General features: G+C 36.5%; 1 pseudogene; it reads right to left on the reverse strand.

The window, feature by feature from the left end:
- Positions 1-118: 118 nt before the first annotated feature.
- Positions 119-9822, reverse strand: LOC119622679 (C-type lectin domain family 1 member B-like; annotated as a pseudogene).
- Between the last annotated feature and the right edge of the window lie 1582 nt (positions 9823-11404).

Genomic DNA, 11404 nt, shown 5'->3' on the forward strand with positions numbered 1-11404 from the left:
ATGCTACAGATAAAAATTTCATAAAAGGAAGAATGAATTGATGCCACAAATTTCACTGTTGTCTTTTTTTTTTTTTTTTTTTTTTTAATGGAATCTCACTCTGTCACCAGGCTGGAGTGCAGTGGCGCAATCTTGGCTCACTGCATCCTCCGCCTTCCAAGTAGCTGGGACTACATGTGTGCACCACCACGCCCAGCTAATTTTTGTATTTTTAGTAGAGACAGGATTTCACCATATTGGCCAGGATGGTCTCCAACTCCTGACCTCGTGATCTGCCCACCTCAGCCTCCCAAAGTGCTGGGATTACAGGGCGTGAGCCACCGTGCCTGGCCCACTGTTGTCTTATTTTAAAAATAGCTGCATCTGCATCTACCCCATCCTTCAGCAACCACCACTCTGATCAGTCAGCATCCATCAACATCGAGGCACAACCCTCTACCAGTTAAAAGGTTTCCACTCACTAAAGACTCAGGTAATCGTTAGCATTTTTAGCAATAAAGTATTGTATTTTTAAATTAAAGCATGTACATTTGTATACATAGTGCTGTTGCATACTCAATAGGCAACAGTTTAGGGCAAATATAACTTGTATATGCATTAGGAAACCAAGTCATTAGTGTGACTCACCTTATTGCAATGATTTCTTTATTGTGGTGATCTGGAACTGCATCCACAATACTTCTGAGGTATGCTTGTAACTTAGTTGTTATTTGAAGCACAGAGGAGTCGAATTTTGCTAAGTTCACTTAGATAATAGGTAGAAGATTTAGTATTTGGAATGGAGTGTTCTGATTTGTGTTACTAACGTTTCTGTTATTTTGATTTCATGTGTAAGATGCTTTAGATACAAATACTAGGAAAAAAGTATCTTTGTAGGCACAGTTTGATTGGCTTACATTTTTAAGTTGTATTGGTGCCATGCACTAAGATACTATTCTTCTAAATTTATGTGTGCCATAGTGATGTATGAACATATGCTTTCCCATTTTGGGGAGATGAAACGAAAGCCAAAGATATGGTTAATTTTTGGATAATGTTCTGAATTATTAGTTCCTATTTGGTTTCTCTAAATAAACAATTAAAAATAAGAAAATAATAATACATTCACTCCAAATCCAAGATCTCTAGACATTTGAAATAGCAAGTAGAATTTGAGGTATTTCGGTTATTTTTCCTAAGCCCTCCAAATCTGCTTGTTTATTAATAGTCTAGAAAAAAGATAAAGATTCAAGTGTCTTTGAGTGTTAGTACACAAAGCTTTAAGAGTAACACACATTTATTGAGGATGTATTATGTGCTTAGTATTCTGATCAATACTTTATATAATCATGTCAAATGAGCTTCACAATTACCTTATGAGCAAGGTCATAATATTAAACCCATTTCGTAGATGAGGAAATAGAGTTTTAAAGACACTAAATTACTTACAGAGAGAGTAAGTTCTAAAGTAGTGATATTTCTCTAACTGTATTAAAGACTACTTGTACAAGAATTATGTCATGGTGCTTGTAAAAACCCACATCTCTGTGTGTCCTCAGGCTTCCCACTGAGTAACATCAGCATTTGTGTTTGAATGTCTCAATGTTTTAACCAACACCTCAGCTGAGATGTTTGAGAATCATGTTTATAAATCGTATTCACTAAAGAAGGGAAGCTGTGGGAAAGAAATGCAGTTTTTGCCTATTATCCTGTGAAAGGGTGCCTTTCCATGTATTCTGTAAATACTTGCTGAGTTATTCAGCAAGAAGCAAGCATAGAGTTGTTAGGAAAAGACCTAACTAAAGCATTTTAACTTGTCCTTCTGTGTAGTAGCCTCTGGGCCTTCTTGAGAAGCATTTATTCATTTTACAAACCCCACGAGCTTTCTTACAAATTTTCTTTTCCTTCTTTTGCACAAAATTACTGCTGTTGAGTCTAACCAGAAATGAACTTGGAATAGTAATTGTCTTTGTGTAATGTCTTTCTGTTTCCTGTAAGCTAGGATCTGGGGTTGGTGCTGGTAATACAATAGTAAATGGAGAAGTCACAGTGCCTGCTTTTGTAAAGTTTCTGGTATAGTTAACACTACAAAGTTTTATTTTAAGTTGTAGAACTGTGAGGTATAAATGGAGAATGTATTATTCCTATGTTAAGTATGAGAAAATAGAAGGTAAAACATCTATGTGACTTGTTCATTTTTGTACTTTAAGTGACATTATCTAAATTGTTCTACCGATTCCAAGTTTAGTATTCGTTTTGTTACATCACGCTATCATTCAAACTTAGATATTCTGCACACATTTTAAGCTTCGATATTTTGCCCAGCTTAATTAAGCACTAGCCTATATTGTCCTGATTTTAATTTTATGTGTGTATATATGAAAATGCAGTAAATCATATTGTATTCAGGTAATTAGAAATTAGACAAGAAGAAAGAAAATTAAAGGAAAGTAGAATAATTGGGAAACAGGTGATCAATTTACACGTTGGCTTCTGGATATTCAAAGAAGGGAGTGGGCAAGTGATTCTGGTAGTAAAGATAATATTAAAAATGACATCAAGGAGAAGAAAGGAAGAAATAAGCAATTTTTGGCTATTGATTTTTTCATTCAGAACTTTCATTGTGCAATAAAACCCTTAACTGTGATATCCGGCCCCTTTCTTTGCATGAAGGTAGCTGGTCCACCTTGGCCTTGCCAGCCTTCCTGTCACACATTCAATAATGTGTGTTCTCACAGAAGGTAGGGTGCCTTTTCTGATTATGAAAATAAGCACAATTCACATTTCCTTTTCCATCTTCAGAAAGCTCAAACCTGTGAATGGGAAAGGTAGAATAAATTCCTTCAGAGACTAAGGAAGTAATCAACAGTCAAACTCTGTGTATAGTATTTTGATGCACAAAATGGAGACTCTGGGGAAAACAGAGAAAAGAAGTTTCTCATTATTGAGTAACTCCCAACCTGCTTGGTAGTACAAGGTATGTGTATCTGAAAAGCTCAATAGCAATTTCGTGTAGCATAAGATTAAGGAGCACGGGAACCCTTGTACAATAGGAGCCCCAAAGAAGAGATTGAGATAGCTCTGAAATGATGGGAAAAGGTTTTATTTACAAGTTCAGACTTTAGTTCGGTGTTGATGGAAGGGCAGGATTTAGATGAACAGACAGGAGATGGGCAGGACAAATAGCTGCCATGGATGGCAATAGGTTCATGGAAAAGTGAATTGATTCAATATTTTTTAACTGAGGATTTATGTTACAGGATAGATGATCTAAGACAGCAGGCTGTATTGTAATGGCTGTTATCTTTTATTCTCTTCTAGATTGTTTATCATGAGAGGACAAAGAATATGTATTTATTAGTTTATTTGGCATATATCTGCATAACTATGTGACAACATTGTTCTATGGGCTGAGGATAGACTGATAAGGAAAGGCAAGAAAGCCAAGGGCTTTCCTGTGGGGGAACTTCCATTTCAGTCAGGTGATGCCAGTAAGAAGCCCACAAATAGACAAGAAAATTTCTGACAGTGGTAAAGTTACAAAGAAACAAAACAGTGGTAGACTGTGTGGATGTGGGCTGAAGGGAAGCTAATTTGGTTTGGGTAATTAGACTTAGCTTCATTGAAGAAGTGATGTTTAAATAGAGACTTGATTCACAAGAAGGAAGCAGTCATGGGGTTGTGGAGGCAGAGCATTCTAGGAGAAGAAAATAGCAAATGCAAAAGCCTTGAGACAAGAAAACGAGTTTGATTTGTTGGAAGAATTTTTTTAAAAACCCACTAATTTGTCTGCAATATTGTGAATGAGGCAGCAAGTAATAGGAGATAAAGCCCATGGTCTGTGAAGAGTTGTAGCTGTAGTATCCTGAGATCCTACCTGTAGTAAATACTTACTAAATACTTATTAAATAAGTTAATTAATAGTATAAGTAATGATCAGATTGTACAAGATTTGGTTATCAGTTTAAATTTTACTTGGAGAGAGACTGTAGTTTTGATATGTAGGATGGACGAAAGATGTTGAGACTGGACATTGGAAAACCATATAGGAAGTGGCTGAGGTTCACAAGCCAGTGTTAACAGCCCATTTGCCTGCATCATGTGTAGTAGGATAGAGCTTCATTAATGGACATTGGAATTATCCTGTGAACCACAATGTATTGAATTCTTGGAGGCTTGGAGGATAGAAGAGTAGGCAAAATGCCACTGAAAAGTCAAAAGACTTTCAAGTTTACAACTTTCAACTGTAAAATAATAAGGATGAAATTTTGATTTAAAAATATGTGGAGAGGGCCAGGCGCCCCGTGGGCTCACACCTGTAATCCCAGCACTTTGGGAGGCTGAGGCAGGCGGATCATGAGGCCAGGAGATGGAGACCATTCTGGCCAACATGCTGAAATCCCGTCTCTACTAAAAATACAAAAATTAGCTGGGTGTGGTGGTGCGTGCCTGTAATCCCAACTGCTCAGGAGACTGAGGCACGAGAATCACTTGAACCCAGGAGGTGGAGGTTGCAGTGAGCCAAGATCGCACCACTGCACTCCAGCCTGGTGACAGAGCGAGACCCTCTCTCTCTCTCTCTCTCTCTCTCTCTATATATATATATATCTGTGTGTGTGTGTGTGTGTATACACATATATGTGTGTGTGTGTATATATATGGAGAGAATCAGAGCAATCTAAACTTACACACAGGCACACACACTCTGTTCCGTGGTAAAGATGAATGTAGAAACGAATGGGAATAATATCAGGTATAAAGATCAGTTGTGACTTAGATAAAAGAGTTTAAGAAGGGGAGAGAAGAAAGTAGAATTGTCTTATGACCAGTGCTCTCTGGTTTGAAGTAGGGGGTAAGTGACTCAGCTGCTGCTTATATAACCCATAGTAGGGTGTAGAGACACATCTCAACTATTAAGTGACTTGGACTGAGAGGAAAGGGGATATCAAGAATAAGAGTTTCTAGTATTACTTTCTATTCTGAGTATTGAGGACTTAAGTATATTTTTAGAGAACTGAGCCATCTCCTACTTCCAGACCTCATTAGTGTTATGGTGGGATAATCCGACCCAATGAATTAAACCAGTCCTGGCTTTGATGTATTCCTATTATAAATATAAATAAACACAATGGTCAGAATCCCTCCACAGCTGTTGGTAATGACATAAAGACAAAGCTTTATGATAAGACCTCGGACAAAAAAAAAAGTTGGATTACATGTGTATATTAATATTAATGTATTTCATTTGATATTTGAATCTGTACCAATTTCACTTGTCTTAGAACTTAAAAAAGCTTGTAGGACACAAGTAAAATTGTACACAAAATAGCTGATACTCTAACCTTCCTATGTGTTTACAGCATATATTTGTATCTGCAATCAATTGAAGATTATACTCCCAAATAGACTACCAAACATGATTCAAAGGAATAAATGTAAACAGTTAGAGAAAGAAAACACAAAGAAATACATTATTGGTGAGCTTTATATTCCTTAGATTTAAAACTCTATATGGTTTGGTTTTATTGCTTAGCTTGCCTATGAAATCTTACCTACAGAAGTATTAATTTAGTTAGTTGAGTCAAGGAGTATATAATGTCTTTCTCAAAGGGATTTATTAATAACATACATCTACCTTTTCTGGTTTACTTTTCTCTAGTTAGCAATAATCACTACCTACTATACTGTATACTATGTCGCTTGTTTTATTTCTTGGCTGTTGCTTCACCTAAAATATACGCTCCTTGAGCTTAAGGATTATTTTTTCTGTTTTATTAACTGCATAGGTCCAAGTCCTGGATAGTTTTAGCACATATTTGTTGAATTAATGAAGGAATAGGTAAATCAATCAGTATGTGAGTAAGAAAACTAAATGGAGGACAAACGTCTACATTCTTTCACACCTCCCGGAATAACAAGTGAGATACATTTTTGGCAAATAGGAAGTGACTTGAGGTTCTTGACCAATATGTAAGACTCAGAATGGCATTCCACAGGAGATACTGTGTGACAGTCGTATTTGACTGCTTATTTCTAAAAGCTTAAGCCACTAGTAACCTTTCTCTAATTTCCTAATCTTTTCTTTGGAATATGTCAACATTATATACTTCCCTACAGAACCTGACAGATAAATTCTACTTGAAATTCACCTATACCTTTTTTTTTTTCTTAAAAAAATTGCATGACTACTTTTAGGTATAAATCTTTAAACTAGAACCAGCCTAGACTAATACAAATTCAGGATATACATATATGTCTTCAATCAATCTTTTTGTAATAGAGCTGAGATTTTAGGAAATTCTCTTATTTTGCTGGAGCGGAAACAAAAGCTTATTAGTTTTACTGGATATCCTCTGTATGAGTTTGAGCCCACAAAAACAGTAAGTGGGCAGTGCAGCAAGTTAGAACAACACAGGACACAAATGATTGAGAACATCACTGGGCTGACTCTTTTTATGTGACCGACTATGTACCTGAGCTGTCAGGAAGGGACAAGTCAATTTGACTGATCAACTCTAGCAATGTTGTAGAATATTATGATTGGATTGAATATTTGGGTTCTGTAATCCTTACTAGGTTTCCATAAGGTTCTTAGATTAGTACAAACTGAAAGATGTTAAGAAAAATGGAAAAAACAGAAAAGGTCAAGTGTTACATTTGAGAGTTTTCTCCCTTGCCTCCAAAATATTTGACATAAGAATCTTCTTACCAGAATGTGCTGGTTGTCAATCTTCAGTAGAGTAGCATTCACGTCAGTGCAGTACTGCTTACTCTCTTTCCATGTCAAGTTGTGTTTGAAGAACCCGTAGCGGCTATCTCCATAATATCTCCAGTTTGTGTCACAGGGGCTGTGTTTATGGTTGTCTGGAGAAACCAAGCACAAGAATGTTGTTGCTGTTTTTAAATTGGAATTACATTTTCCCTACATTCAATGTTTTCTGCAGATCTCAAGACTCCCTTCAGTTACCGTCAGAGAAATGCTCCAGGGATTAGAGAAATGAAGAGGTTAAAAAAAAATACTTACTAAAAGTGCCCTTCTGTTTTTGTTGTTGTTGTTGTTGTTGTTATTTTTGACTGAGTCTTACTCTGTCGCTCTGGCTGGAGTGCAGTGGCACGATCTTGGCTCACTGCAACCTCCACCTCCCAGGTTTAAGTAATTCTCCTGCCTCAGCCTCCCGAGTAGCTGGAACTACAGGCACCCACCACCATGCCCAGCTAAGTTTTTTTTTTGTATTTTAGTAGAGACAGGGTTTCACCATGTTGTCCTGGCTGGTCTCGAACTCCTGACCTCAGGGGATCTGCCCGTCCTGGCATCCAAAAATGCTGGGATTACAGGCGTGAGCCACCACATCCAGCCGCCCTTTTGTTCTGATTGTTTTGTTACATATTGGCAGAAGCGCTTTGCTAATTGTTGCAGAGTTCCTGAGAGATCTTCATTCTCAACTTGTAGGTAATTTTGCTGCATGACAGCTAGATGTAAAAAATAAATAATAACATTTTGTAATCAGAATTATAAAAATGATGCAAAGATTTTTTATTGAATTTTCATTTCATTAAAATTGCCAATATCTGAAGAGTTTACTAGATACAGGTGATTAAATGAGTGTTGAAAAGAGTGAAGGGGCTATAAAGAAGAAATTAAGAAATACACAAAACTGACACCTGAGGGTTAATAAGTGAACTGTTTGAAGGAGGCGATCACAAATAAAAAAGATCCCTAGATCAATAATGTGCCCGAAGCGGTTGTTTTGACATTTTCTTGAATACAGGATTCTCAGTTGAGTTCAGAGAGGTGAATGAACTCATTTTCTGTTCCTTGCGTGATGAGAGACTATTTATTTATTTTAAAATGCATACTGATTTCTTGTTATGGTTAAAGTACTTGTGATAAGATTGGGCATGGTGGCTCATGCCTATAATCCCAGAATTTTGAGAGGCTGAGGCTGGCAGATCACTTGAGGCCAGGAGTTCAAGACCAGACTGACCAACATGGTGAAACTTTGTCTCTACTAAAAATACAAAACTTAACCAGGCGTGGTGGTTCGCACCTTACTGCCAGCTACTCGGGAGGCCGAGGCATGAGAATCTCTCAGACCTGAGAGGCAGAGGTTGCAGTGAGCCAAAATAGCTCCTCTGCACTCCAACCTGGGTGAAAGAGCAGAACTTTGTTCCAAATAGATAAATAAATAAAGTACTTGTGATAATTAGGTAAATAACAAAGACATAAAAGATGATAAATGAAAGATTCTAAAATATCTTACGAAAAATCAACAAATATGTAAACAAGCAACAGCTATGCAAACTACAGTGTGCCATTGGAGGACTGTGAGATTTACTGGAGGGAAGAAGCACAATATTTTAGTAAACAAAGTGGGATGAAGGAAATTTGAGGTAGAGAGAATACAATGAGAAAGATTTCAGACAGGGGAACATAGGATTTACATATGAAATTGAAAAACTCCATGGTTCTTAGGATATGCAAGATAGGAAGAGGGACAAAATAGTTTTTTTAACTAGTTTGGATCCATATTTAGGAGTTCTTAAAAGCCAGTAGTAAATTCTTAAAAATACTTTTAATTAATGAAAACCTAGAAAGTTATTTTGATCACAAGGAAAAGGTCGGTGTTCTCCTTCATTGAGAATATCTTGGCAGCTTTGTATAGGACAATTGAAGTAGTGACAAACAGACAAATAGTGACAATTGAGAAGCTTAGTGGGATATGCCATGACCCTTCAGTATTACCTTCCTCCAATCGAATCTTTGGCAAAGAGTCAACACTTACACCAAATCCCCAGAGCCACTAGCCCGACAACCATCCCCACGCACAGAATCAGCAGAATCGGCCATCACACGCCACCAGGAGTATGCCACTGTAGGCATAAAACAAAGATATCAAGGAGCAGGCAGTGTGGGTTAGCTATGGGGAAGGCTCACCCCTGCCCCTGGCCCCGCCCCTGCCGTCTCAAGATTCTCCAAGTAATAGAAAGAGCTTTCCTGGCAGATCTCACCTGTGTTCTCTTGATGATCATCAACAATAGGCATGGCCCCCTCCCATACCACACACCCATCCTCATCCCCAATGGACTTTACCTCTCCAAGCCAAAACATTACTCTCTGTGAAGGCCTGATGTGTTTATATTTTTTGTTTTGTTTTGTTTTAGGCCCATCCATCCCATGAATAACTGCTTTAATAAACAGCAACTGGAGAATCACACACACATTTAACTTTATGAAATGAGCTTTTATTTTAGCTTGCATTGAAAGTAGTTATAAGAACAGCCATACAAAGCTAGATGATGTGTTTATTGTAGGAATATTGGGGAGGATTTTATCTATTTTGCCATTAGAGTAGCTCTTACATACCTTTATGGAAGATTATTTTTTTGTTGTTGCTCACATTTAGAAAATGAAGTTTCTAAACATTATCTTCCCTTGTCCCCTAAACCTCTATGCCTTCAAGCATTAAACTCTCAGAGGCTTAATGCAAAGTTCCCTGCCCTTATATTTGATATTTGTATTCTAAATAGGTCTGTATGAGCCTATGAAGGTACAGCTCAAATGCTATAGAGCACTCACATTATTCAGGAAAAAGAAATTAAACTATATATACTATCAATAGTAGAAAAAGGAAAAAAAAAGGTTGTATTCATTTTTCTAATTCATTTCCAAATTATTGGCTCTGGGCATTCTTACCTGAGGTGAGAGCTGGTTTTCAAATTTCAATATTTAAGGTGCTGTATCCATCTTCAACCTTCATGGCTACCTGAAGACTGCAAGTGAGCACAGGGTTCAATGACTTTGCAAAATGTAGTGTCCAACTCTTACAATTTCAGTATCTGTCAGTATATGATCTTCCTCTCTGGTAGGGTAGAACCATGTGAGATGGGACACATTTTTTGTTTGTTTGTTTGCTTTTTGTTTTCCAGGAAGCCCTTTAATAGGTGCTCAGAGATACGTGGACCATGAACACAAAAACACAAAAATAATAAATTACTTCTGGTAAAGAAGTAGATAGAGCATTTGTTTCCTGTCTCCTTATCTTCAACATTAAGTAAATAGATACTCCACTATGTGTATCCTTCTGGAGAACAAAAGTTCATGATTCATCTTAGCCCTAGCATAGTCTAAATCACATTGTTCAAATGAAGTGATTTCTGATGGATAGCACACCACCAGATATACAGTTTATCCCATTGTGAGAAGCAAGTCTAATATAATTGGATCTTATAGAGGCTAAATTTCATGGCCTTGTGTTGGAAGAAATCATTCCTGATTATGACCTAGAATTTACCCAACTTCTTGCATATTTTATACACCAATTTTTTTTTATTTGAAGGCTCCACGTGGGGCAGGCCTGATATTGCTTAGATTTAGATATTGAAGGAAAACTATCAAATAAAGTAAAATAATACAGTTAGTGACTTGCTGCATTATTCTTCAGTAATGTTTGCACTTTATAGTGAATTTCTTGGAAATGGAGAATTTTGATGTGATGAAATCACCTAATTTCAGGTGTAGTGGTGATTAGATAAATATTTAAGGCTGAATGGTTTCCTAGTGTCCTTTCATCACAATGTAATATGCATTGTATTGCATACATTTAACTTTATGAAATGAGATTTTAAGTTATTTTAGCTTGCATTGAAAATAGTTATAAGAACAGCCATACAAAGCTAGCTGATGTGTTTATCATACGAATACTGGGGAGGATGTTGTCTATTTTGCCATTAGAGTAGCTCTTACATAGTTTTATGGAAGATTTTGTTGCTGTTGTTAAACCCCCATGATCAAAAAAGCTTCCATTTTTCCAAATAAGTGGTAGTCTTTTACTTTATAAGTGATCCGATTTCTTTTTTTTCTTCTAATTAGCAGAATGTTAGACTTCTCAATATAGTAACTATGTGAGTTGTAGTGGCAGATATTTTGTTTACTAACATGCCCTTTGACATAGCTTGTACATATTTTTTTCTCCCTGCTATCTCCTTCTCTGTGAATTCTTTGTCAATTCACTTAAAATGATCTTCCATTCTAAAATTTCTTTCTCTACACTCTTCAAATTATTTTGAGAATGAAGTGAAGAATAAACAACCAAAAAAATAAGACAGTACCTGATTTTGGAAACAGAAACTTAGTATGATTCAAATATTTTTACCAAAAAAAACCAATTCTTAATAATAAAAAAGCTCACTTCAAATAAATGCTGAATTTCTTAAAAGTACTAAAAATTTAAAAAGTTAAAATCCCAAACCCATTTTTGTCACTGAGTTTTAAAAAATCTCAGTTAAAATATTCAGTAGTTTTCAGTTGTAAGTTGGGTAAATTCAGTCACTTACCATTCACCTACCACAGCGTGTGTCCTTGTAACTTCTGTTTTAGCCAAAAGGGACTCTTAAAATTCTTCCTTCACTCATTCTCAGGCTATGT

This window comes from Chlorocebus sabaeus, chromosome 11 (genome assembly GCF_047675955.1).
Source record: "Chlorocebus sabaeus isolate Y175 chromosome 11, mChlSab1.0.hap1, whole genome shotgun sequence".
Taxonomy (NCBI): Eukaryota; Metazoa; Chordata; class Mammalia; order Primates; family Cercopithecidae; genus Chlorocebus; species Chlorocebus sabaeus.